Source organism: Talpa occidentalis, unplaced genomic scaffold (assembly GCF_014898055.3).
Source record: "Talpa occidentalis isolate TD23 unplaced genomic scaffold, MPIMG_talOcc4v2.1 talOcc4.4, whole genome shotgun sequence".
NCBI classification, from domain to species: domain Eukaryota; kingdom Metazoa; phylum Chordata; class Mammalia; order Eulipotyphla; family Talpidae; genus Talpa; species Talpa occidentalis.
Window position 1 is genome coordinate 33,575,153 of NW_023604295.1, and position 26,233 is coordinate 33,601,385.

Sequence of the window (26,233 nt, forward strand, 5' to 3'; positions counted from 1 at the left end):
TGCCTCAGTTCTCACCTGCTAGCCCTTACTACCACCAGCAGTCATCTGAATAGGTGCAGAGGCATTGGTCTATGAAATAACAGATACCTAAAGATCCTGGGTAAAAAATCTGGGATTATGTACAACACTTGTAGACAAAGTATAAAACCAACTTATCAAGACAAGAAAAGGAAAGTCCCTATTATAACCAATGAAAACTAAAAAAAGGAGACACAGAAGCTCCAAATGCTGGAGCGAAAACAGAAAAACAAAAACACAGGGGAATATCAATCCAGCAAAACTATAGTTTTTGTGTGATGGGTTTAAGTTAATAGTTATGACCATGGTTGTTGAATTAAGAAAAAAAATGGATGATCAAAAATAAGAACACAATAAAGATAAAATGTGAAAATGCCATAAATAGAATTAATGGATCTAAAAAATAGTATAATGGGTTTAAAAAATATGACAGAAGACCTCAATATCAGACAAAAGTAAGTAATGAAGAGAATCAGAGAACTTGAAAGCACAGTGGGAGAGAACACACAGACAGAACAATAACAAAAAATGAAAGATTGAAAAAGAAGTAAAACCGTGTTAAAGTTCTTTGGGATAACCTAGAGAGAAAAAATATCTGTGTCATGATGTCCCAGGAGACAAGAGAGAGGGATCAAAGTTTCATTTAGAAATAAGATTATGTACAACACTTGCAGACAAGGTATAAAACCAATTTATCAAGACAAGAAGAGGAAAATCCCTATTATAACCCATGAAGTCACCTCAATCTGAAAAATGAATCAGACATCCCGTAGCAAGGAACCCAAAGAGTTCCAAACAAAATAACACCAGACCAACAACTCCAAGACATATTATAATTAAACTATTAAAAGTTAATGATGGGGGGCCTCCCCTGTGGTGCAGCGGTTGAGCAACGCGCTGCTAAGCTGTCCACAGCCTCCGCAGCACTGGTTTGATTCCCTGCTGGCCAGGGAGAACCCCATATAGTGCAGCCTCGCCCACTGCTCCCCTCAGCAGTGTCTTCGGTCCGTCTGCCTGTTCTGTGCCCCGCTCTGGCTCTGGTGAATTCTCCCACTCTCCCGCGCTTCTGACCTGTACCCCAGCTCTTGTATAAAATAAATAAATAAATCTTAAAAAAAAAAAAGTTAATGACGGGGCCTCCCTGGTGGCGCAGGCAGTTGAGTGCAGCGCTGTGAAGCTGTCTGCAGCCTCTGTAGCGCGGGTTCGATCCCCACTGGCTGTGGAGCAACCCACATGGCTCAGCAGACCTCTCCTGTCTCACCCGCTGCTCCCCTCAGTAGTGTATTTCAGTCAGTCTGCCTGTTCTGTTCACCCCTCTGTCTGTCTCTGGTGAATCCTCTCACCCTCCTGCACATCTGGCCTGTACCCTGGTTCTTGTACGCATTAAAAAAATAAATAAATCTTAAAAAAAAAGTTAATGACAGGGAAAGAATACTGAGAGCATTGGGAGAAAGAAAAGTAACCCATAAGGAAATGCCTATGAAACTATCTGTAGATATCTCAATAGAAATCTTACAGGCAAGAAGGGAATGGTAGAAAATATTTAAAACATTTCCAGCCTCAAAAAAAAAATTTCCTGCTAGACTATCATTCAAAACTGCAGAGAGGGTAAGGAGCTTCACTAAACAACAAAAATTAAAACCATGTTGGACTTGAAAGAAGTAGCAATAAAACAAATCTAGAGGTAATAGACAAGTGAATCACACAACACGGAAGAGAAAGAAAGTAAAAATATCCATCAGAATGACTTTTTTTTTAAGATTTATTTATTTATACAAGCACTGGGTACAGTCAGAAGCACGGGAGGGTGAGAGAATTCACCAGAGCCAGAGCGGGGAACAGAACAGGCAGATTGATGATACACTGCTGAGGGGAGCAGCGGGCTGCAGGAGAGGTCTGCGTGCCACGTGGGACCCTTGCCCTGCGGCCGGGGATCGAACCAGCACTGCAGAGGCTGCGGGCAGCTTCGCAACCCAGCGCTCAACCTCTGCGCCACCTGGGAGGCCCCAGAATGACTTTTTGAGATCAAATGGACCACAGTGTAATTCATTGTACACAGACCTCAGTATAACCTTCAAACAAAAGTTAATAGAAATAATACATACGTCAATGGAAACAGAACCTAAATAAAACATAAAAGGAAATGTAAAAAAAAAAAAAGACAAAGACAACTGAAAAATACAAAAATAACAAAATGGCAAAAAGCACTTATGTTTCAATAATCACCATCAAGGTAAATGGCTTCAATTTACTTTTTAAAAGGTGGAGTGGCTGAGTTGATTTCTAAACAAAGTTTACCCTTCTGCTGTTTATAGTCTATTCATCTTACCACCAAAGACAAGCACAAACATAGAGTTAAAAGCTAGAAGACAATCCTACAAGCAAATGGCAAGCAACAAAAATCAGAAATAGCTATACCTATGTCAGATAGATTTCCAATTCATAAAAGTAATGAGATATAGATGGACACTACATTATGATTAATGATCTAATACAGCAAGAAGGAATAGCACATAGATATATATTCATCAAATGTTGGAGCACCAAGATATATAAAGCAATCATTGACAATACCAATAATATTAGGGGATTTTAATACTCTGCTTATAAGTATGGACAGGTCACTATGACAGAGAAGACGGAGGAGCTAGAACACCTAGGCTTATAGGCATGTACAGAGCACTCCATTCAAAAACCTCTGGATACACATTTTTTTCAAGTGTGCTTGGAACACCAGTTTATTGTAATAAACTTATGAAGATTGAAATCATACCAAGTACTCTTTTTGACCATAATCCCACAAACTATTAAAAACAACCTGGAAAAACCTTAAGTAAATAAAGACCAAACAACATGCTGCTTAACAGTCATTGAATTAAAGAGGAAATTAAAGCAGAATGAAAAATACCTTGAGACCAATGAAAGTGAGTCTACAAACCATTAGAATTTATGGGATGCAGCAAAAGTGGTCTTAAGAGGGATGAAAATTGCAATACAGGTCCACATTAAGAAACAAGAAAAATCCCAAATAGGCGTTATATTACACCTATAGCAACTTGAAAAGGGGGAACAAATAAGACCCAAAGTTATAAGGAAGGAAATAATAAATATAAGAGGGGAAATAAATGATATAGAATTCAAACAGACCATATAAAAGATCAGTGAAGCTAAGGGCTGGTTCTTGGAGAGGAGAAACAAAATTGAAAAACCTCTAGGTAGGCTAGCAAAGAAAAGAACAGAAAAAACATAAACAGAATTAAAAATGAAGAATGTATTATAGATGGCATAGAAATACAAAGGATTATAAAATACTACACCAATGAATTCAATAATCTTGAAGAAATAGATTAATTTCTAGACAGTTTACTAAGACTAAACCAAGAAGCAACAGAAGAGTTGATGAAACCAATCACAGACATGGAAGTTGAAACAGCAATTAAAATTTCCCCAAAACAAAAGCACAGGGCTAGATGACTTTATAAGTGAATTTTATCAAACCTTTAAACAAGAAATTATACCCATTGTGCTCAAATTATTTCTAAAAATCTAACAAGAGGATATCCTCCCTACCTTATTTTATGATGCCAATTACCCTAATAATGAAAGAAAAGATGGCCCAAGAAAAGAAAATTACACACTCTTTGTTTTCTTCTGGTGTGTAGAATTAGAAGCAGCAGGTGGAAACTATGGGGTATGGGGAGCTTAGTCTAATGTAGGCAATAATTTTTTCATATTTAGTATTTGGCCATCCGGGCCACCTAGGGAGAAGAGATTATCCTTATTACAGTTGTGGAGGTAGATGCTGGCCGGCCAGGTGCCTTTTGTTGCTTTTGAGTTGGGAATTTGTTCATCAGATGGCTGGTTGGCGTGACAGCCTGCTCTGGTGTGGTCTGTGATGGTGCACTGCCAGGACTCAGAGAGCACGCAGGCCCACGCCCCGGGCAGGGGAACCTGGCAACAGTGTTGGTGTGAAGGGAGGGAGCAGTGGAGAAGACTCAAGCATTGAACATGGGATGATTGAAATCTCCCTCTGTTTGATTTTCTCTGTGATTAAAGATTAGTTTCTCAAAGAGCCACATGGGAGGATTTGCTATTTTAAAACTGTCAGCAGAACAGCAGGGCACTTGAGTTTGAGTGTCTTCCACAGGATGCCAGGGACCTTCAGGAACTCCCTAAAGTCCTTCCAATACTGCTTCCCACTGCTGGTCAACCCCTGTGAGGTGAACTCTACTTCAGCACTGCCTGTCTCGAGTCCTTCCCCAGATGGCAGAGGATATGCTCCTGTGACAGAGGGTGGCTGTTCTCCCATACCTCCTTCCCATGATGCCTAGAGCTTCTTATGGACTGGGACTTTGGCTTGAGTGTCCCCCACAGTGCCTAACCTGAGTGGGGCCTCCCTTTGCAGGCACTTGATAAACAACCACAGGAGGACTTGAGGTAGCAAGTTCATCTATTCCAAGATCAAACTACGTTGGGGGTCTCTGGTCACTGCTTGGCTGGCCCTTGGGCACAGCACATCCTTTGTCAGTTGACTTTTGTGAATAGCAAGTATAACTCAGTTATTAAGTTGCCATAACAACACAATTGACTTAAGGTTTAAAGAAAATGATTTTCTCACAGGACCTGTCTTTTGGGGGGGTGGTTTAGTCACGGGGTCACTTGGACTTTTATTATTCTAAACAAAAAGTCATTTCCTATTTGTTTCTCTTGAGAGTATCACTAGATCAAAGGCAAGGCCTAGGCTGGGAACCTGGAGAGGAATTGGAACCTGGAAGTGAACCTAGAAGTGAAACTGAGCAGTTTGCAAATTTGCAGAAGTCATGCCAAGGGAACATAGTATGGCTTTTTCTTTATTTTTCAGTTAGGTTTTTATTTTTATTTTTCAACAAGGGTTTTTATGTTTTGTTTAAAAAAAAATAAAGAGATTTTATTCAATAACAGTGCTTAATGCTTTCTTTCCAAACAAAGGTAGCAATATGCTAGAAACAGGTAAGGGGAGCATGAGTAGAATCTTAGTTCTGTCACTTTCCAGCTGAGCGGCCTTTGAAAAATCACCCAGTTACCCTGAACGTCCACTTCTGATCTGTCAAATAACCAGCCCACAGAATTACTCAGAAGATTTATGAGTTAGATAGCACCTAGCTTAGGGTGAGAGCTCAGTGAGAGATGCCGATCATGATGATGGTGACAGTGAAAATAACAGCAGATTCTCTCATCACATTGTCTTTGTGTTCTAGACCACCCTGCATGCTCTTTGTTGTCCATGTGTTTCTATGTCTGCTTCCTCTAATAGCAACTCTTTGTACTAGAACCTTAATATATCTTCACCTCAGAGAAACAGCATATGAGCACACAGTGTGCCAGTTGACTCCAACTCAGCAAAAAAAAATTTTTTTTAAAGTTTTTTTTTTTTTTCAGTATCTTTTTTTTTTTTAAAGATTTATTTATTTATTTATACAAGCACTGGGTACAGTCAGAAGTGCAGGAGGGTGAGAGAATTCACCAGAGCCAGAGGGGAGAGCAGAGCAGGCAGACTGACGAAATACACTGCTGAGGGGAGCAGCGGGCAGCAGGAGAGGTCTGTGTGCCATGTGGGACCCTTGCCTGGCGGCTGGAGATCGAACTGGCGCTGCAGAGGCTGCGGGCAGCTTCGCAACCCAGCGCTCAACCGCTGCGCCACCAGGGAGGCCCATCAGCAAAAATTTTTAATGAGGGAGAGATTGAGAGAGAGGGAATAACAGATACACTGTTCCGCCGGCCACCAGGCCAGCGTTTAGTCCTGCACAGGTGCAGGTAGAGAGACACATCCCTCAGTCTCTGGGGAGTGAGCAGCTTATGTTGGGTGTGATCCCAGTTTTGAAATGTTTGCCTTTTCCTGCTCTGTAGTACTAAACTTTGAGATAAATTACTGCACATAGAAGAAATAATAATGACCTCCAGGGCTGGAGATACTTCAGCTGTGTTGGATTCATGGAGTGAGCTTTTGTTTGGTGTACACGACTGCAGAAATAGATCATTTTATGTTTTATGGGTGATTTAAGGCAGGAGGCAGGCCAGCAGAACATTATGGTTTTGATAAAATAAGTTTGCAGCAAAGTTTAACTAAAAAAATTTGGATCTTATTTTGGAGTTAGGAAGAAACGTTATGATGTAGAGAAGCCCACCCTGCTACCCACAGATGGGGTGGGGGTGGGGGGCTAGCTTTGTGCTTTTCGTGCTTGTTGACCTTGAGAGGTGGCAGAAAGAGTATAGATGGTAATGAGGTATTTCCTGGCTAAAAATAGGTCAGGATGTTTTGAGACAGGCCCCTTGCTTTCATAAGCCTCTGTGCAAATAACTGAGGTTTAGGCGGTTGCCACAGGTGGAACCTAAGCTTATGAGAACTTGTTGCATACATCCCCTCATGGGATGTTGGTGAGCTGGCGGAGCTGGGGGATGCTGAAGTCGCAAAGGAAGGAAGGCATTGGAATCCCCTTTGGACCTGGGGCTTCCCGTGCTAAGGTTTACACCCTTGTGGGGCCCTCTTTTCATCATATGGTGATGGTTATTTAGCTTGACTACCCTAGTAGTCCACGCTCCTTCAACCTCTACCCCCTTCTGTTTTGCAAATGCCTGCAAGAGTACTTCTTGTTGGCCATTTCATATTCTCCCCCTTTCCACTCTTCTCTGCTTCTCCCACGTAAGCCTACGTTTCTCCTGTTCCTTGGTGCCCTTACACGTACCCCATGTCCTCCATGACAAGCATGTTCCTTCTGCTGTATTTTAATCTTTTTGCAAAACCATTACCACTATTACACTTTGAGCTCCCTAAGTGAGTGTCTGGTATATGGAGCCGTGCACATCTTGGTAGTAATCTGAGGGGATCTTCCTGCAATACTCAGCTTTGGCTATGTTGGGAGGGTGTAAGAAAATGTGTTCTTAGGGAAACTTCTTAGGGAAAGTCAGGACTGCTCAATCTTCTTGTGCAAACAGTGCTACTTAATCCTGACCGTACCATTATTTATAGTTTATCCAACACTTTCATGTGCATTCTGATGCCATGAACAGTCTATTGTTACCCTCTGTTTGGTAAATCACCAAACTATGGCTCAGAGGAGTGCAATGATAACGTGCTAAGGATTCCCCAACTAGTAATGGTAGAACCAGGACTGGGGTCCTATCTTCTGGTTCTAAATCTAGTTTCCTTTCTACTTTTCATCACCTGTCTTGGATTGGTAATCTGGGACTTGGAAAGGAAAAGGGACTCACCTAGAATGTAGATGTGTTTTTTTTTTAAATTTATTTATGCATACAATAGCTGGGTTACAGGCCAGAGATGTGGGAGGTAAGAGGATTCACCAGAGACAGAGCAGGGAACAGAACAGGCAGACTGACTGAAATACACTGCTGAGGGGAGCAGTGGGTGAGACAGGAGAGGTCTGCCGTGCCATATGGGTATCTCTGTGGCCGGCAGGAATCGATCCCCCGTTGGACAGCTTCACAGTGCTGTGCTCAACTACCTGTGCCACCAGGGAGGCTCCCCATTTTTCAGGTTTGTTTGTGTGTGTTTTTTTTACAGTGATTTGCCGTTGGTGAAAAGCATTTTTTAGTAGCATGGATGAAAATTGCATTTTTCTGTCCCATTACTATAAAACGTTTTTCCATCTATAGTGATATAACATGTTAGTGGCTTCAGAATTCTATGTCATAATTTGCTCATTCCTCTGATTAGATATTTTGCTTGTTTCAAAATTTCTTGACATGTTTGATGTAATATCCTGAAACCTCATACTTGTTTCTTTTTTGTTGTAATTAGATTATAGAAATTATAAGCATCACTTATAATTATTATTTAAAATGTTATAATATGCAAATTATTTATATAAATGTGTACACATACAAATATATTTATGATCTATTACTCTTAAATATAGTTATTTTTAAAAAGGATTTATTTATGCAAACAAGAGGGGTGCAGACCAGAGGTGTGGAGGGTGAGAGTATTCACCAGAGACAGAGTGGGGAACAGAACAGGCAGACTGACGAAATACACTGCTGAGGGGAGCAGCAGGCGAGAGAAGAGAGGTCTGCTGTGCCGTGTGGTTTAGCTTCCTGACCGGGGATCAAACTTATGCCGTGGTGGCTGGTGATAGCTTCATAGTGCTGAGACTTTAACCCCTATGCCACCAGGGCCCCCCCAAATGCCTTTTAAATATCATGGATGTAAGTGACCAGAGGGATAGGTGAGGCTGCCGTCCTGCAGAGAAAGGTTACAGTTCTCCTTTGCTGAGGGATGATGAGGGCCAAACCCAAATATGTGCAGCATTTAAGTCTGAAGCCTTCAAGTCTGAAGCCCGGCCTCAGCCTTCTGCAGCCAATAGCAGGACGGGGCTCCATTCGGAATTAACCCATAGTTGTGGAAGAGGGGTGTTCTCTTCTGTTTCCTTGTATATACCCCTGATTGCACATGGGTCTGCCACCACTTTTGGGATCTGAGAGATGTATGACGCTGGGCATATTATTTAATCTTTGCCTCATTTCTTCATCAAAATGGGGACAGCAGCAGCATCTCTCTGAGGCTGTTAGGAGGATTATATATATTATTACTTGAAAAGTACTAAGAGCAGTGCCTAGTACATTATTAGTTGTAAATATAGGTTTTAATCTCAGTTCCAGCATTTTGTAGAATCCTACTTTGGGCAAATTACTTAATCTTTCTGTCCTTGAGTTCCTTCACCTGTAAAAGCAGGTATTAGCCCCTGCTTTAAGCAGTGTAGGGGAGAAACTGCAGTGAGAGAATCTATAGAGAATAGTTCACAAAGAGCCCTGCACATAAAAGACCCTCCATAAATGTTACCAAAGAAAAACATTTCTTTTGAGGTTTGTTTTCTGCTTTACAAAAGGGAACACTTTGTCCGCTTTCATTATTCTGTTGTAATTAGCTGTTAGATAGTAACCATTTGTTGTTATGGGTATTTTAAGTCCATATTTTTGTTTTGGGGCCACCCTGAAACAAATAGGATGCAAATCATCAGTTTCATGTCTCTGTAGCTTTTAACAGTTTTAAATATACACCTCTTTTTGAGGTTAGCAAGTGCATAATTTCACAGAGGGTGCAGCACTTCATATACATATCAGTGGCTTCCCCACAGCTTGTTCAAAAGAAACAATTAAGTTTGGGAAGGTATCAAGCGCTTTTTTATGCTTAGTGACAGATCAAATTTGTCTAAATGATAATATAAAAACATATTTTTTGAAAAAATTATTTATTTATGCATACAACAGCTGGGGTACAGGCCAGAGATACGGGAGGGTGAGAGGATTCACCAGAGACAGAGTGGGGAACAGAACAAGCAGACTGACTGAAACACACTGCTGAGGGGAGCAGCGAGTGAGACGGGAGAGGTCTGCTGTGCCATGTATGTTGCTCCCTGGCTGGCCAGGGATCCAACTGGCTGCTGAGGCTGTGGATTGCTTCATAGTGTGGTGCTCAACCCCTTGCACCACCAGGGACGCCCCCCAAAACACATTCTTTAGGAGACACAGAAAAGGGACCACATGGGCACTCATCTCCTTTCTTTCTGGCCAACTAGCTTTCATTTTCATGTTTGAATTAGGATGCGTTCTGAACCATCCATATTGGGCATCTTTTTGGGTGGTAGCGCACTCTGCAGCAGTCATTTCCTCTCCTCATCCAGAGGTAGAGTCCTGCCTTAGTCATCTGTCTCATTACTTCACACTGGACCTGAGCAGCATAGCACTCTCTAAGTCTTTGTTGGCTGAATGGGTGAAATTGCAAAAACCTGCTTTTGATGTTAGAAGGTGTGGTTATAGAGATGATAGGTGGGTGTGCAAAGTGAGGCAAGTGCACGATATGTGCTGTTATCTGCTTGGGCTAAGAAATGCAGTACTATAACAAAAACATAAGTTTGGGAAATGCAAAGAAAGGATTTTCCTTTGCTCACGTTACAACAATGTGTTATCCATAGCAAGCGGAGTTTCCAGGTTCTCTGCCTCACCCAAGGAAGGGTGAACTGAGCTGGAGAAGATGCTAGAAAAGACTAGGAAGACGGGAGAAGAAGATGTGGAGGAGGCATGTGAAGCAGAGAGATATGTGAAGAAGCCACACCTGCTTCTCAGCATTGGATTTGTAGCAAGGACTTGGAGGACAAGGAAGGAGACACTTGAAAGAGATGGAGACATGGGTGAGAGACCCATGGGGAGGCTGACAATGGCAGCCTTTGTCTTAACTTGTATTTTGATGTTACTCCTTTCCTTTCAGACTTGCACGGTCCCTTCTGCAACTTTCCTGTGATTCCCCACCAAAAGGTGTCTTAGCTTGTGGCAGGCTTTTGAACCTTAGAGGTCTTCCTTTGGGCCAATCGTATTTGTCTGGGGCATTTACCTATGAGGGGATGGGTAGCTTTGGGTGTTTAATTGGAAACTATTTTAACTATATTCTTTCTCTTCTTTTCTCTCTATTGCACATTAATTGTATTGAAGTTCTTTTTTATTGAAGATTTTACACACTAAGAGTATGTTTGTCATCATGCAGCGGATGGCAGAATTCATTTAGAGCAGGCAGGTTTTGGGGTCCCGGGTGCTCCTCAGTCTGCTGGCTAACAACATGACCTCATACTATGTGAGGCATTGACTGCTGCCTTCTTCTTGCTCTTTCTTGCCCTTGAGCAGCTTCTCTTTTTCAGCATCTTCTCGACTCCCATCTTTGTCAGCCAGCCTTGCCAAGGATCTAGGGTGAGGTTAGTTATGTCATTCATGTTCATTTTGTAACCTTCTATTTTCTGGGCAAAATCTGGACTCTAGGCATGTCACACATAGGATGAATGTTTCTTTCTTTAATCCTTCCTGTAAGGATGTAACTGGTGGGAGGCAGATGTAGGAATAATCTTGGTATATAAAAGCTTTGCTGTTTAAGATATTGAAACATCTTAGGGTATTTTTTTTCTAGAATAGTTGTTTCTAGGCCTGGATCTTCGGTCTTTCCCACATTAAAAATTGAAAGTAATTGTCAGGGCTACTTCCAATTAACTTGGACTTTAAATGTGATAAAATTCTAGTTATCCATTATTTTTCCTCTTATTATGAGTGCTTTGATGTCTTGCCTAAGAAATCTTACCCTACCCCAAGTTTATGAAGATATCCTTTTATATTTTCTTCTAGAGGCTTTGCAGTTTGAACTTTTACATGTAGGTCTATGAGCCTCCTCAAATTAATTATACTGATAGACTGATGTAGAGGTAAGGTTAATTTTCTTTTTCCGTATTAATATTGAGATACTCTAAAACAATTTATGACGACTTTCCTTTCTCCAGTGAATTGCACTGGTACCTAAAGTAAAAAATTAAGTGATTGTTATCTGTGGACCTATTTCTGGATTCTGCTCATTTTCATTGATCTATTTGTTTGTCCTTATATCAAGAACACTTTGTCATTATTACTGTGCTTTTTATAGTAAGTCTTGTATTGTAAGTCCCTTCTCTTTGTTTTTCTAATACCTTTGCTATTCTAGGCACTTTGTATTTCCTCACAAATATAGAGTTAGCTTGTTAATTTCCACAAAATAGCCACTGGGACTTTGATTGAGAATGCACTGGAAGTATAGATCAATGAGTGTATTACTCAGGGTTCTCCAGAGAAACGGAACCAATAAGATGATTGTGTGTATAAGTGTGTGTGTATATGTGTGCATGTGTGTAAAGGAGAGACTGATTTATTATAAGGAATTGGCATAGTTATGGAGGCTAATGAGTCCCTAAACCTGCTGTCAGCAAGTTGGGGACCCAGGAGAGCAAGTGGTGTAATCTTAGTTCAAATGCTGTCTGTCTGAAGAGCGAGAAGAGCTGATATTTCAGTTCAAATTTGAAAACTGGAGTAAAACTAATGTCCCAGTTGAAGGCAGCCAGTCAGGAGGCTATCTCCCTTGCTTGTCCAGGGGTTGAGCTTTTTGTTCTGTTTGGCCCTCAATTGATTCAGTTAAGTCTCACCCACATTAGGAAAGGCAGTATGCTTTACTGAGCCTGTGCATTCAAGTGTTAATTGCACCCAAATCATCCTTACAAACATGCCCAGAATAATGTTTAACCCAATTAATGGGTACTCTGTAACTCAGTGATGTTAACACATAGAATGGATCAGCACAGTTAATTTGGGGGAAAATTGGAATTTTAGCAAAATTGAACTTTCTAACTCATGAGCATAGTATATGTCTTCTTTTATTTAGTTTGTATTTGATTTCTCTCAAGTAATATTTTTGTAGCTTGTGTTAAGTCTTGCCCACTTTTAATTAAATTTCTTCTTGGCACTTGATGTTTTCATATTGTAAATTGTATATAAGATATTTCCCCATGATTTGTGAACTTGTATTTTTAAAGAATAAAGAAATTTTAGGAGAAGGATAATTCCCACTTCATTAGGCAGCGGTGAAGTTTAGGAGCTCTCATTCTGGACATAACCATAAATCATCACTAAAATGTCTTTTACATCTGTATACCAGTTTATCATCACCAAAACATTTCCTTCCTTTGAGTCTCAGAAAGGCCGTTAGAAACAGATAGGGGGACTATTATTATCCTTGTTTTCATATAAGGAAATTCAGCCTCCAGGGTATTATCTAAAAGCCCCATGACTGGCTAGTGGCCGAGCCCTTGCATCCAGGGTTTTTAGTAAGAGAGAGGTCCTACTCCTGAAACCAAAATTACCATCTAAAGGGGGCCTTTTAAGACTGTCATTCAGAACACACCTCAAAGGGACCCATTTTTATGGGAATCTCCTGTCCGATGGCCTCTATGGAAAATTGTAGAAGAAAGAGAAGAAGACAGCAGAGCAAGAAAGGACAGAGATTCTTAGGTGAGTTCTAGAGGAGGGATGAAGAACAGGGTTAGCCCACATAGCATGCTGTGTCTTTGTTATGTTGGGAAAGGCATCCTTTCTGCCAGCCAAGGCCAAGTGCATTGATGTGCTGAGCAACTTGCTCAGACATGTGTGGCATCCCAGAGGGAGAACAGAATGCAGAAACCTCAATTCTTCAGGAATTAATTAAGGAAGAGGAATCTAAATTAGTGATTATTTTGTTTCTTTTGACAAATTCATCAAAAGTACTTTCAGGATGTTTCTTTCCCTTTTACAACCATGCCACCCTCTATTCTTTCTCTTTACTCCTTGTCTTCCCTCCATTGCTCAGTGCATACTGAGTGCCAGGCCCTGAGAATGTGGAGATAAATGAGGTGGCATCATTCCTTGGGAGCTTGTAAGTTTTAGAGACTTTTTTTTTTTGACTGCTGCCAATAATACAGGGTATTGTAATTGCCTTTTAAAAAAAGTCTATCTTCATTTTTAGAAATACACACTGAAATATTTATGAATAAAATGATGTGCTATTTGAGGTTTGTTTCAAAATATGAAGGGGGCAGGACTAGGTATAAACAAAATAAGATTGCTTATAATTGATTATTATAGAATCTGGGTCATGGACCATGCAAGTTCACTATCTGCCATCCAGCTATATCCAGCTTTATAATTAGGTGTTTGAGACATAGAACACACTTATATGCAATGAATTCTGGTATTTTTGAATCCTGTTTATTCTTTTTAAAAAGTCATTTTTTTAGGGCCTCCCCGGTGGCGCAGCGGTTGAGCACTGGGTTGCGAAGCTGCCCGCGGACTCTGCAGCGCCGGTTCGATCCCCGGCTGCTCCCCGGCCACCAGAGGAGGGTCCCACATGGCGCGCAGACCTCTCCTGCCGCCCGCTGCTCCCCTCAGCAGTGTACTTCGGCCCTTCTGCCTGCTCTGCTCCCCGCTCTGGCTCTGGTGAATTCTCTCACCCTCCCGCGCTTCTGACTGTACCCAGTGCATGTATAAACAAAACAAACAAACAAATAAATAAATAAAACATGCCTCTATTAATAAAAAAAAAAAATTAAAAAAAAAAAGTCATTTTTTTAAAGATGGTGATGATTTTCTAAATTGGTATAGTGGGGGAGAGAGTGATCTATAAAGTAAGTGACTATCACCCACTAGTAAGTGTTACTAATGGTGCCATCAGAGAACCATGGACCATGGGACGTAAGGGAGGAAGGCAAGGACTGCCCATAGGGTCCTAGAAAGTCTGAGAAAGCCTCATGGAAATCCTTGAGCAGTTTGCATGGCAGAGGAGGTATTTACATATTTAACAAGATGTTAGGAATATTTGAGCTCAAGAACAAGAGCAGTGGTGCAAATGGGAAATGATGAGATGTGATGGGGCCCATTAGTTGGGTAAGTACAGCTGGAAATTGGGGCTTAGGCAGGAGTGGCAGGAGATGAAATCAAAGGGAGCAGAAGAAGCAAAAATCACAAAAGGTCTTATGGCACTGCCCAAGCAATATAGAGTCAATTCTGTATTTATATCTGTGTATCAGGAAGGGCTTGGAGGGTAAATTGAAAAATGACCCTGTTCCATTTGCCTTTTATAAAATTCTTCTGTCTAGTTCTGTGTAGGTAGTTCTATAGAGGCCAACCTCCAGACCCATATCCTCCCCCTCTACCACATGGCTTGTCTGAAGACACACACACACACACACACACACACACACACACACACACACACACACACACACACACACACACACAGCTCTTCCAAGTATTTACCAAAACCAAAATGTGTGATTAGCTTTCTGCTCATTCTTTTTTATGGAGTTCCCTCATCTGCAGAATAAAGTTGTGATAACTTGTGACAGATTGATAATAATCACTACCACAACATGGCATTTTTCTAGGTGCTTTCCAACCTATAATCAGCTCATTTAATCTTCACAGCAATTCTATGTGATAATTACTGTTTCTTTTCACAGATGAGGACTCTGAGGTAAATAGTGACTGCCTAAGGCCACATATCCACCAATTATCAAAGCTGAGGTTTAGATGAAGTTAACTTTTGTGTGTGTGTGTGTGTGTGTGTGTGTGTGTGTGTAAAGTTCACTCTTTCTAACCACCATGATGCTTCTTGGTTAGTTTGATTTCATTTAAGCCTTAAACAAAAGAGGTTTAAACAAAAATAGTCATGAAGAGATTTGCGCTTAGGCTTAATTTCAATATTGCTAAATCTGAATTGTCCCTAGTTCAAAGGGAGAAGACTTTTTTTCTAGCAGGGAGAAGGATGGCTTTTTTGGAAAAAAAGTGGTATTATGGTGGAGCCTTGAGAGTTGCGTGTAGTTTTGAGAAGAAAAATTGCTGAGAAGGAAGGGGGCAGTGCTAGGCAAGATGAAGTAATTCAATGCAACTTCTCTCTACTGTTATTTATAACTAAAAGCTGAATAGAATACAAAAATCAACCACAAGCGAACTTTGAAATGTAGTGAACTAAACTGATATTGGAGCTACCAGTCACAAAAGTTGATACAGAACTTTCAGTCTGAACCTGAGTGGGTTCTAAAACAAAGAAAAGTCAGCAGTACCCCCTCCCCTCCCCAAAATATTTAGCAGGATCCAGTGTCTCAACATAATATTAACTCAAAAGTTTGGGATACCATCCAGATTTATTTAATATAAAAAGAAATGGGAATATTTGGACAATATCCAAGGGAAAAGACAATCAATAGGTGCTAACCCTGAGATGATTCAGATTGTAAACTTTGCACTTTGTACTTTCATTCACTCTCTTTTTTTTTTTAAAGATTTATTTATTTATTTGTACAAGCACTGGGTACAATCAGAAGTGCGGGAGGGTGAGAGAATTCAACAGAGCCAGAGCGGGGAGCAGAACAGATAGACTGACGAGGTACACTGCTGAGGGGAGCAGCGGGCGGCAGGAGAGGTCTGTGCGCCATGTGGGACTCTCGCCCAGAGGCCAGGGATCGAACCAGTGCTGCAGAGGCTGCGGGCAGCTTCTCATCCCAGCGCTCAACCGCTGCGCCATTGGGGAGGCCCTTCATTCACTCTTGAAGTGAAAGAAAATACAGGAGTTCTCAGTATAAATATAAAACATATATAATATAATCAGAGGTAAATTTTAAGGTCATGATCTGAAGTAATGAATTCATTGCATGGACTCAGTAGTAGAATAGAGATGACAGGGAGAAACTTGAAGATAGAACAATAGAAATTATAGAATATTTTGCATAGTATATTTGTAAATACACTTTTTTATTGAAAAAATGATGTTATAGGGTACTGTGGAACAACATCAAAAAATTGAAAATTCATGTTTGCAATCTCCATTTGGGTCTCCAGATGGGAAAAAAAGAGAAAGAAAACAGGATTGTTGAAAATGTCCCAAATTTGGTGAAATATGTAAATTTACAAATTAAAGAATTTTAGTGAAACTTAAACAGGATAAACTCAACAACAACTACTGAATCACATCATAATTAAACTGCTGAAAAATAAAGACAGTGGTAATTTGATTTTATTGTCTAAAGAGTACCTTTTAGATATATAGACTGATGCACTTATGGATACAGTGGTATGATGTCTGGGATTTGCTTAAAATACTTAAGGTGGATACTGAATAGGTATTGATGCGACACAATTAGCTATAAACTGATAACTGTTGATGCTGGTTAGTGGGTATATGATGGATCATTATACTACTTTTTTATAGTTTTCTATTTGTATGCAATTTTTCATTAAAAAACTTAAGGAAATCTGCATAAGTAAGATTTTTAATTGTCATTCCATAACACTTAACTATTCCTCTATTGTTAGACATGGGCTGAGATGGAACATATAATCTGATAACATCTCTATTTCCTTTTGGGGGGTAATTATTGAATTAAAAGAGAATGGATATGTTTAATGCTTTGATACATTATGTCAAATTGCCCTTCAGAAGAGATGTTCCATGCTATTTTGCATTCTGTGTGAGTGTGTGTATGTGTGTGTGTGTGTGAATCTTCTATTAATTAGATGAGGGGAGTTGGTAGCTTATAATTCTAATGTATATTTCTTTGATTTCCAGTGACATTGAATCTCCAACCTGACACTGAATTGGTTCCTGCCCCTGTAGGGAGGGAGCAGGGGAGATGAGTAGAAGAAGATAGATTTAATACCCTTTCCATTCCCCGTGTTAAAGATGAGAGGCAAGCGTAGTCACAGGGCACTCTGCTGAGCCACTCACTGGCTACTTTCTTTCTGCTACTTGAACCTCACTGAGCCTCAGATGTTCTCCCTGAAGATAGAGCCATCATCTTCAGCATGAGAGTGAGGTGATGGAAATGGGTAGGGAAAAAGCATGGTGTGCAGTGGTCAATCTGAAAACATACATTTTGTTGTCCTTGGGAACTTGTGGCTCAAGACAAAAGAACCTGCCTTCCTGCAGAGCCACCTAGGACTTAGAGCTGGGTGCCTCCTGCCCACCTCCCCCCCCCCCCAACATTCACACACAGGAGACTCTCCTAAAGGAATGACAGTTCATGTTTGGGTAACTGCCTTTTCACTTTTTGTTCTTCAAAACCTGACTGCTCGGTGGTCTTTTAATCACCATTGGGCTCTGGAAGCAACACTCTCAAGCTAGGAAACTCATCTCGGGGAATTGAGTGATCTTGGGGAGATGAATTCTGACTGCTGATATGTTTATCTGATTCAGAGGAAATGAGCCAATGCAGTGCTTGGCTCAGAGGATTGAAGTGAACTTCTGGTAGGGTTTACCTGACAGTGTGTCTCACCTTACTCTTTGGAGCAGAATCCACACCTGGAATGTGACCTGGAAAGGTGGTCCAGCCCAGCAGGGGTTCTACCTCAATTCACTGCCCCTTCTTCTGACCCCTCATCCTCCTTTCACTCTCACTTGGTGCCCAGACTGAGCACTCCTGAATTGGACACATTCGTGCTACACACGCACACACACACACACACACACACACACACACACACACACCCCTTCCAGAAGTTTGAGAATAGCAGAAACCAAAAAGGAGGCTATAACTCTAAAACACCTCTGTTCTCAAAGACCAAGAAAGAACCAAAAGTATTTTCCCTCTTTCGATAGGGCGGGGTGGAGCGCTGTCTGATTGCAAGAATAAGTCTCACATATAGCCCCTGAAGGTGCTTGTTGGGGAGCACTTGCTCAGGCCAGGAGTATGGTGGAAGTTCACACAGGTAGATAACTCCACATAGAAGAATCTGGGGAGTTCCTTCTGGGGAGATGGGCTGGTGTCTGGTCTGCCTTTGATCCTTGAAGTGAAGGGAGTGATGAGTGGGGAGGTTTGGAGATGAGACTAGTGAGTGCCAACATCTGTGAATCTGGCCCCTACAGAAAAAATAATCCAAACCTGTCCCTGGGGAACATTCCCCATTAAGCACCAAATAGATGCAGATATAAAGTATTTTTTTGTGTATGTTATGGGGAAGTAAGTGAATGTGAGAATCTACAGAAAACCAAGAAGAGGAAGTTTAAACACGAGCTCTCATGAGGGATTGCTCAGGTGTATTGCCAGAGATTCCTCTTCAGCCATCTGGCTACTTGTGACATCTGGTGACCAAAGTCAAAATCACAGTTGGGAGGAAAGAAAGGTGAAAGAAAGATCCACCTTGATGCAAGGCCTGTGAATTGTCTTTCTGGTAGCTCAGCATAATGGATGCAAATTAGTCACATTTCCCCTGTGGGTGGGGAACCCAGACAGTTTAGTTTGAAATTCTGAGAGGTGATGGAAGCTGAGGCTCTACCATCTTCTCAGTAACTGTGAGTCATCACTATGGGCGAGCTTGTGTTAAGCAGGGACAATATGCTTGAGCCCCTGCATTGACTCATCAGCAATGGCTTCCTGAGACTGAACTAGTGTAATTTCAGGTCTTCAGGTCTAGTCTCCAAGCCAGAATGGACCCCAGGCTGCCGGGGCAGTATTGAGTCCCAGCCACTAGACCACCACAGGCTGGCGTCTCACGAAGCCGCAGCAGGAACTTCGCTGACGCTCAGGTAAGCAAGCAAGAAGAGGCAAATGTGTTTAGAGAAAGAAAAAGTTTATTAAGGAGAAAAGGAACAGAAATAAAGTGGGACTCCCAGACCATAGAACCAGGCCAGGGAGGGGCAAGGATGCAGAAGTGGAGTCCTGTTGTAACAGGGTGGTCCCCAGGGAAGGGGGAGGTTCCAGGTTCCCTGCCCCACCCAAATGGAGGGTGGAGCTGAGCAGGGAGAGAAGAAGCTGCAGAGGAGACTGAGAAGGAAGGAAGCAGGATGGAGCCAGAAGGAGACCTGGAGGATGAACATGGAGCCGAGAGACACGTGAAGAAACTGCGCTTGTCTTTTGGTCGTGGACGGGGTGACACAGATGTGGGTGAGACCCATGGGGAGGTGACAATGGCAGCTTTTACCTTGATTTTGATTTTGCTCTTTTCCTTCCGGGCTTGTCTGGTTGTTTCTGACCATTTTCTGTGGGTCCCCACTGGAAGATGCTTTAGACCTGTGGCAGGCTTTGGGGCCTTGCTCTGGGCCGATCCCATTTGGATGGACTTTTACCCACGAGGGGACGGGTAACTTTGGGTGCTTGATTTAGAAACTAGATTCTTTGCCTTTCCTGTATTGTTTCCTAATTGTATTAAAGTTCCTTCCCATTAAAGTCTCCTATGTTTTGTGCTGATGCGGTGGATGGCAGAACCCATTTAGAAGAGGCAGTTTTGCAGGGTTTGGGCTGCCCCTCTCCCTGCCCTGTAACACTGTCTCAGGGAATATACTCCTCCTTTCCCTAATTATTCTAAAGCTCCACCAGTCTCTTTGTGATTGGGTAGTTCTCGGTGGTCTTGTTACAGGGCAGCCCCGATATTGAACAGGTTCCTGGCTGTGGGTCCTCACCAGCGCGCTTAAAAGGGACTTACTAATACTCCACTACAGGCACACACAAAAAGTTAATAAAAGGTTTATTTACAAGGGAAAAGGAAATAAGGAAATGTACAACTCAGGGAGAAAATAGGGAAATAAAGTCTTTAATGTGTCCTACCCGATCCGCCGACCTGGAAACCCAAAGGCACTCTCAGAGCTGGCGGAGAGCCAAAATGGGGGACCCCTCCAAAGCCCATGTGTCTGGCTTTATACCAACCTGGCTGCTTAACCCCACCCTCAGGTCCCAGCCACCTTCCCTTTGGTGGTGATGGGATTTGGAGTTCCCAGTGTCTTTGGCTTTGGCCTGGGGTGGGGGTGGAGTCCACAAAGCCTGTATGGAATTAGCTTTAGGACATCCTTTTCCCCCTAACAGTCTCACTCACTGCCTAAATGTCTCTTTGCCAGAACTAAGTTTCTGTGTCCCAGCCCTTATCTTAGCATACTTTTCTTTATCATCCTTGTTGCTAATGTCCTGTTGGCCCTAGTCCCCTTTGGAATTTGTTGCCCTTATCTCTGGATCCTTCCTTAACTCTCCTGAAGTCCCTGCCTGCACTGTCCCTGCAGCTAATTATCCCTAACTTGCCCTAGGACTCAATGGTCCTGTGAAATTACACATTCTTTAAGACATCTATTGTTTTTGATTCTAGAACATTTAAATCAGAATCTATGACAATGCAATGGGCATCCGTATTTTCAAAATATTAGCACTTAGTGCTCTGGAAAGATAGAGAAGCGTTGTTCTAAGTGATCCCTTCCTCCTCTGCATCCCCGCCACCCTCACTCATCTTTTACAGCTAAGGAATGGGGTGGGCTGCACCTCTGGTCACAGGCTTGAACAAACTCTTTTCTACATTCCTTTCCTTTTTTGTGTGGTGGCCCATTTGCCCTTGAGCTGATCCTAGTAAGAGATCAGTTTGCTGAGATTAAAACTGTCATCACCTTGGTGACATTAAGGACAGGGAACTGCACGTCAGTGATTTTGGCATTTAGGAAATGTCAAGGAACTCTGATGCTTTCCCCTGCCCAACAAATGAAACTTCAATGGAGGAAAAGAACAAAGACCCTGAGGCATGACCTCCAGCTCTGGAATTCCTCATAAAATTAAGACTAAGTTAGCAGACATCTTTGCTTTTGATGGAGGATAAGGACAGAAAAACTGGAAAGGAGGCCCCACAAGATCAGAAACCTAGCTCACATGATGCCAAGAGCATTGTGAGGGTAGAAGGGATTTACATAGCCATTAACCTAGCTATAGGAACTAAGATCCTAGATCACAAAGCCCAAGACCCAACCAAGTAGCAGACTGCTGTAGGGAGGGTCTTGGGCACAGACCTGAAGGTGAAGATATGGAGATTAAGGGCCCCTTTCAAATTCTACATAGTTTATTCAAAGTCAACAACAAACCACTCCAAGAATGAGTGAGCCCCTCCGGAAGAAAAGAAGACTTTATCAGTGTAGTCTCCTCACTGGCAGGGCAGCAGTCCTTCTACCTACCTGTTCCTATGCAGGTGCTCCTTTGCGCCTACTCTGTCCCTCCATAGGGCAGCAGCTTCCTGCCTGTCCGTGACCTGTACCAGGCTGGGGCTTCTCTTCACTGACCTCTCTTAGCAGAGGCAGCTCTCCTCAAGGCCGCCTGCCTGCAACCATCCAGGCCTCTCTCAGCAAACCTGTCCCTATCAAGGCAGCCCTTTCTGCCTGTTTGTGTCTATGCCAGTGTCCTTTCTTCTTCTCTCCCCTTTTTAATAAACCTGCCCTTTTGGATATAACTAAAATCTCTGTGTGCAGAGAACTCGCCTGGGAACTTGCCGGTGCTGGTGAAAGGGGAGCTATGGCGAAACTTTCCCAGAGTGAAGCCAAGGACCCCACTCTCTGAACCCAACAACTCCAAAAAATGACATCACTTTCAGTAAAGGCATAATTACACTGAGATTTGAAAAGACAGATGTAGAGCATCAGACCCTATTATCGGAATTTAAAGGAAAATTCTTCCCCCCAGTTTTATTGAGAAATAATTGACATCACTTCTTTCTGTAGAACTCATCCCCTCCTCTTGTAACAGGGTAGTCCCCAGGAAAAGGGAAGGTTCTAGGGTCCCTGCCCCACCCAAAGGAGGCCGGAGCTGAGTAGGGAGGAAAAGAAGCTGGAGAGGAGACTGGGGAAGGAAGGAAGGAAGGATGGAGAGCCAGAAGGAGACCTGGGGGTGGCAGAAGGAGCAGAGAGACATGTGAAGAAACTGTGCTTGCTTCTCCGTCCTGGACTGTTTCAAACAGATGTGGGTGAGAGACCCAGGGGGAGATTAACAATGGCAGCTTTTATGTTGGTTTTGATTTTGCTCTTTTCCTCCCAGACTTGTTTGACTGCTTCTGACCCTTTTTTATGGGTCCCCACTGGAAGGTGCTTTAGGTTTGGGGCAGGCTTTCAGGCCTTGATTCGGGCCAATCCTGTTTGGCTGGACATTACCCAAGAGGGGATGGGTAACTTTGGGTGCTTGATTTTAAAACTATTTTTTCTGTCTTTTCTGTAGTGCACACTAAATGTACTTAAGTTCCTTTCCATTAAAGGTCTTACATGTTTTGTCTTGATCCGGCAGATGGCAGTGTTAGAGCACATTGGTGTCGAGTCCAAGAACGACCAAGACCCAAGTTCGATGCAAAAGCAAAAGTGGCCTTTATTAGCTAGCTCGAGCTAGGGTCCGAACCCCTGGAGTGGAACTGACACAGTGGCCATGCCCAGACAGGGTTGGACCCCGAACTTCAAAATTAAGCAGTTTATATAGGCATTTAGAATGGGTTCTTTAGGGTCATCTGACAGTTACAGATGCCGGTTCTTAGAACCAACTGTCAGGGTCATCTGACAGTTACAGATGGCAATTCTTAGAATCTGGGTTCCAGGAATTGCAACCTCTCTGTCAGCTATGCTCTTAAAATGGCTGCTATATTCTAAAAATGGCTGCTGTTATGCTCTACCTTACATTCCCCCCTTTTTCTAAAACACCATTTTAAGGTCCCAAATACATGTTTGGAGCTTGCACGGGTTGCAGCGGCTGGTATTGTTGTCTAAGTACAAGAGTTTGAACCACCTCGAGCCTATTGCGAACAAAAGCAAGCAAGCAATTGAGTATACAAGGGCCAAATGTAAGCATTAGCAAGAGCAAAACTAAAGGTCCCGCAATGGCTGACGACAGGGTCGTCAGCCACGGAGAGGTGTTAAACCAAGATTCAAGCCATCCCTATTGAGCCTCCCATTCTCTTTTTCATTTAGCTAAACCCTCTCTTACTTTGGCAAGGGATTCTCTAATGACCCCCAAATGGTCAACATAAAAACAGCACTCTTCTCCTAAAGTCGCACACAGCCCATCCTGCTGTAAGAGAATAAGGTCCAGTCCTCGGCGGTTTTGTAACGCTACCTCAGCTAGGGAGGATAGGGATTCCTGCATGTGTGCAATGGAGACTTCCAGTCTTTCAATATCTATGTCAATAGCCGCCCGCAGGCTGGAGTATTGTTGATTCTGGTAAATTAAGGAGGCAGTTCCAGTGCCTGCCCCTACTAAGCTGGCACCCATAATTACACTGAGAGTGAGGAGAGCTACTGGTCCCCTTTTGACCCATCCGGAGGTGGGCCCAGCAATTTTTTCCATAGAATCAAGGAAGCTATCATATGAATGATAGACTAGTTTGGGTACCAATCGTACAAGAATGCAGAAGTCACCGGTTTGATTCAGGACCGTTGCATGGATACAAGGGGACAGGCCCGTAGAGCATGCCCACCACGCGTCCGCGGGAGGGAGTATATAGGAACGGGACATGCTAGGGCTAAGGGTCATGTTGTGAGCGCAGAGTCGTGCATGGGACTCGGGTACAGTTCCAATGCATAGACCTTGCCCTGATATTTGTTGTAGGGTTAATTTGGCCTTTTGCTGCCATCGACAGCCACTGTCCTCCATAGAGGTGGACACATTACCAAGGCTGCAATCCCCTTGTAGAAGGGAGGGGCTGAGTCATAACAAAGCCAACATGAAGAAGTCAAGTCAGGCCAGGAAGCATTAAACACCTGAAACGCATGCCCAAGTATTTCTAGGAGAGCGTCAGTCTCAGGCAATTGAGCAGCCTGTACCATTTCTAGGAAAGTATCAGTCTTTGGCGGTTGAGCAGCCCATACTATTGGTGTGACTGAGCGTTTGAGGTCACTCGGGGTGCTTGCTGACCCCGAGGAGGTAGGAGATACGGTGGCTGCCGGAGCAGTGGGTTCCCGGGAATGGACTGGGCCTAGGGCTTTATTGGGTCCCATTGATCCCATTGGTTGGGGTGCTTGAGGTGGATAAACATTAAGCCTTAGAGTAAACAAGACACCCGGATCTGTGCCAGATACATAGAGCCCCCAGGTCATTCCATCAATCCATTGGGGGAGCAGCTTGGGGTCTCTGCCCAGCTGGGTAAACTTTAGTACAACTGGGTTGCACTGAGCCTGCACACAAGGCCCACCTGCCCACCTGTGGCCCCACTTATGGTGTTTATCTGGCAAAAGTTCGTAACCTGAGGATTCAGACCCCGGAGCTTTGCCAACCTGAATATAATCCCCTTTGTACGGAGCTGTCCAGTCAATATGGCCTGTGGAGATACAGCTCCAGGATGCACAAAAGAACTCCCCTTCTCCTCCACAGGTGTGCACGTTACGCCCCCCATGCCCTGGGCAAAGGTAAAAATGACTTTCTCTGATTTGGCTTCGCCCGGCTGGCCTATTACAGCACCCGGTAAAAATACCTGTGTCCTTATTAGACTTATCCCAGGCCCCATCTGCCAGATTACAGAGATCAACGGATATATCTGGATACCAAGTCCCCAGGGGAGCACGGTGCCTGACCCGGGCAACCAATTTCCCAGTTTTTGCATTGCTAAGGGTCCAGGCGATGTTCCACGGGGTATGTGGGCTCATCCAAAAGGATGCAGGGGAGAGCACATACAGTTTGAAGGGTCAGCAAAAGCAGGAACGGTCCGATCATTGTAGCGGCTCACTTGGGAAACTTGTTTGAATCAGTCTCAGGGAGTTAGTCCGGGTGCCGGCAGAGTTTGAGTTTTATGTGCAGCGGGTTGATGGGTCCTCTCTGGCCATCCACTGACCGGGATCGGCGACCAGCTGGTCTCGTCCTGTGAGTGGCCTTGCGTGGGTGTGATGGATCCAGGCTGCTATTCCATCTACCTTTAAAGCAAAAGGGGTGGTAAAAATGACTAGGAATGGGCCCCTCCATCTGGCCTCCAGTGTCTTTGGAGAATGCCATTTGACCCAGACCCAATCTCCAGGCTGGAAGCCATGGAGACTGCGGTTGGGGGAACTGGGACTGTACAAGGCTTTGAGCTGGGGCCACAGGGTCTTCCAAACTGCTTGCAGGGCTAAAAGGAGTAGCTAGCCCCAGAGGCTCTGGCCCTGCCTACCTGGTTGCATTTCTAGGGACGGCCAGCGGGGCTCGTCCAAACATTATTTCAAACGGGGTAAGCCCCAAAGAATAAAGGGTATTTCTGACCCAAAAAAGTGCTTAGGGTAGGAGCGTCACCCAGTCCCCGCCAGTCTCTAGGCACAATTTAGTCAGGGTCTCCTTGAGGGTCCAATTCATTCTTTCTATCTGACCTGAGCTCTGGGGATGATATGCACAAAGTAGCTTCCGATTAATCCCCAGGGAGTTGCTCAGGCATTGTACAACCTGGGCAGCAAAGCCTGGTCCGTTATCTGACCCAATTCCTCTACGTGTTCCATACCTGGGAACAATATCTTCTAATAACATTTTACAGACCATAAGGGCCTTTTCCCTTCTAGTGGGGAAGGCCTCAACCCACCCAGAGAAGGTGTCTACCAAAACTAACAAGTATTTGTGCCCATACTTTCCTGGTTTTATTTCTATAAAGTCTGCTTCCCATGTATCGCCAGGGAACTCACCTCGTAGCCGCTTTCCCATCTTTCAACCGTCTTATCGGGTTTCGTTTGTTGACAGGCCTGGCAGTTTTCTACTATTTTCTTGGCTATCTGGTGAATTTTAGGGAAGTCTAAGCAAGCAGTCTTAATTAAAGCTCTCATTTTTTCTGTTCCTAAATGCGTGGCCCGATGAAGGCGTTTAATCAAGCCTTGGCCTACCGTTTCAGGCAGAAGTAGAGAGTCTTAAGTCCTCCATCAGCCGTTGTCTTGCTGAGCCTCAGCATGCTCTTTCTGGAGCCATTGGTGGTCTTTTTCTGTGAATGTAGGAGCCTTACTTGGAAGAGGTCCCATGCCGGGTTCTGGGAGGTCAACCTTGGTCACCTAATGGTGACCGGTTCCTTAGTAGATAGTGCTGCTTTCCGGGCCTCCTCATACGCCCTGTGGTTGCCTTGGGCCTCTATAATGTCCAGTCTTTGGTGACCTCTGCAATGTACAGTTGCTAGGTGGGAGGGTAGCTGGACA

The 26,233-nt window shown here is 43.4% G+C and overlaps 1 protein-coding gene across 5 annotated transcripts in view; it reads left to right on the forward strand.

Moving 5' to 3' along the window:
* ST6GAL1 (ST6 beta-galactoside alpha-2,6-sialyltransferase 1) overlaps positions 1 to 26,233 on the forward strand; it is a 115,937-nt gene that overhangs the window by 43,525 nt on the left and 46,179 nt on the right. For 3 of the 5 annotated variants that reach the window (XM_054700428.1, XM_054700429.1, XM_054700430.1), the window contains exon 3: positions 18,782 to 18,907. The exons of 1 other annotated variant lie outside the window; for it this stretch is intronic. The gene's annotated coding sequence lies outside the window, so the exon portion shown is untranslated. Of the gene's footprint in view, positions 1 to 18,781; positions 18,908 to 19,151; positions 19,266 to 26,233 lie in introns of those variants that run through there. One more of the 5 variants, XM_037525265.2, reaches the window with a different exon arrangement.